Source organism: Nothoprocta perdicaria, unplaced genomic scaffold (genome assembly GCF_003342845.1).
Source record: "Nothoprocta perdicaria isolate Ctin4 unplaced genomic scaffold, notPer1 scaffold_127, whole genome shotgun sequence".
Classification (NCBI taxonomy): domain Eukaryota; kingdom Metazoa; phylum Chordata; class Aves; order Tinamiformes; family Tinamidae; genus Nothoprocta; species Nothoprocta perdicaria.
In genome coordinates this window covers 788,692-790,466 of record NW_020454394.1, presented here as the reverse complement: position 1 = coordinate 790,466, position 1,775 = coordinate 788,692, and the positions used below count along the sequence as shown (strand labels likewise).

At 50.8% G+C, this 1,775-nt stretch overlaps 1 protein-coding gene across 1 annotated transcript in view; it reads left to right on the top strand.

The window, feature by feature from the left end:
- The first annotated feature begins 1,608 nt into the window (after window positions 1-1,608).
- The window catches only part of USP6NL (USP6 N-terminal like), a 97,728-nt gene continuing 97,561 nt past the window's right edge, over window positions 1,609-1,775 (top strand). The window contains exon 1 of the mRNA XM_026033272.1: window positions 1,609-1,668. The gene's annotated coding sequence lies outside the window, so the exon portion shown is untranslated. The remainder of the gene's footprint in view (window positions 1,669-1,775) is intronic.

Sequence of the window (1,775 nt, the reverse complement as noted above, 5' to 3'; positions counted from 1 at the left end):
ACAGAGCCCTGGCACAGGCTGCCCAGGGAGGTTGTGGAGTCTCCTTCTCTGGAGATCTTCCAAACTCACCTGGATGCCACCCTGTGTCCCGTGCTCTGGGTGTCCCTGCTGGAGCGGAGGGTTRGACTAGATGATCTCTAGAGGTCCCTTCCAAACTACACCATTCTGTGATTCTGTGAAGAGCATAAAAAGATACGCAGGTTTTTATGCATTACAAGTAACAGGGATTGTGCATTCTTCCGCAGGCTAAGAAGAGTAGTAAAAAACGAAGCACTGGTAGAAATGTTATTGCAGAATTTCTATGTAGGAGTAGTGATAAAAGCAGTATGCTATTGCTGTGAGCCCTCTGGAAGGCTCTGAGTTCAAAATCCCCTCCACATCCTACTTGTAGTATTACATCTGTAAACAATGAGCATATGGGAAACAAAAATGATGATATATAGGTGGAGAATGTGCAAAATAAGATGGTWTAGATGAAGCAAAGAGCTCCCTGCGCAAGACATTTGTCTTAACTAATTAGCTGTTCTCAGAGGGAAAAAAAAAACCAACCCATGCTCAAAGAAAACTAAGTATGTTTTTATATTCCTGAAGCCTCTGAAGTGTTGAAAAGACAATTAAGACTTTAAACTGGACGGAGTCAGACCAGACCCCAATATCCCAGACTGCAAATCCCCCAGGATTTATGACAGCCCAGTTAATCACAGTTTCTTTAYGAAATGCATTGCAAAGCAACACGTGAGTTGTTTTCCACTGTTGCACTTTCTCTGCTTGCACAAGAGTGAAAATATTTAGACAAAACCAATCCAAGTCTTATTGCTTTTAGCCCTTTCCCCTATGTATGAAATGCAGCCATGCCCATGCTCAGTGATTCAGTGATTTAGGTCTGAGGTTGAGAGATGGGTTGGCCGGGATATTTGCCACGCTAGAGATGCTGCCTTTGGTTTTTCCAGAATTAACATTCCTCAGGATATCCTTCCTGGGGAATGGGAGAAAACACTGAGAACAGGAAGCCTTTTATAAAACWGTAGCACCTGTGCACAAGATTTACCCATCTTGGGAGAACCAGTCAATAATTATGCAGCTCCTCTGACCCATCTTTGTAACTCTAGAGCACTGCTCTTTCCAAATGGTCAGAAAAMTAACAGTGAGTCCTCGTATCACAAGATTAAAAATTAGTATCAGAAGTTGAGAACTCATAGCCCAAAGTAATGCAGAAATGGTGATTTTAAAAAGCTTGGGAGAATGCACCGACCTGCTCTGTTACTACTGAACCACAGGGGACAGGGTGGGTATCAAAGCTGTAGAGCTGGGCTGAGTGATGACACCTCACCCACTTTACCCATTTCCGAACCCCCGCTTGCGTCATTCAACCAAAAAGCCGCAATTCAACCCCAAAACGCGCCCCCACGAAGGGGTCCCCGYGCCTCGCTGCGAGCCCAAGATGGCGGCGGGCGGGTCGGGGGGCGCGGCGGGGGGCGCCGCCTCCGCGCCTCGCTGCGAGCCAAGATGGCGGCGGGCGCGGGTCAGCCCGGGGGGACGGCGCCGGGAAGAGGGCGGGGAGGGTTTCCATAGCCGCGGCCGCCCGTGTCACGCCGGGGCACTTCCTGGTTGGAGGCCGCCGCTCCCAGGGCAGCAAGCAGGGAAGGAGGAGGAGGAAGCCGAGCGAAGGTAGGAGCGCGCCGGCCGTTGTGGGACCCCCTCGCTCCGCAGAGTGGTCTGCGCTGGTTGCAGCGGGGCGGCCGGGCGGACCCTTCCATTCTGGGGGTCGGGGGGGG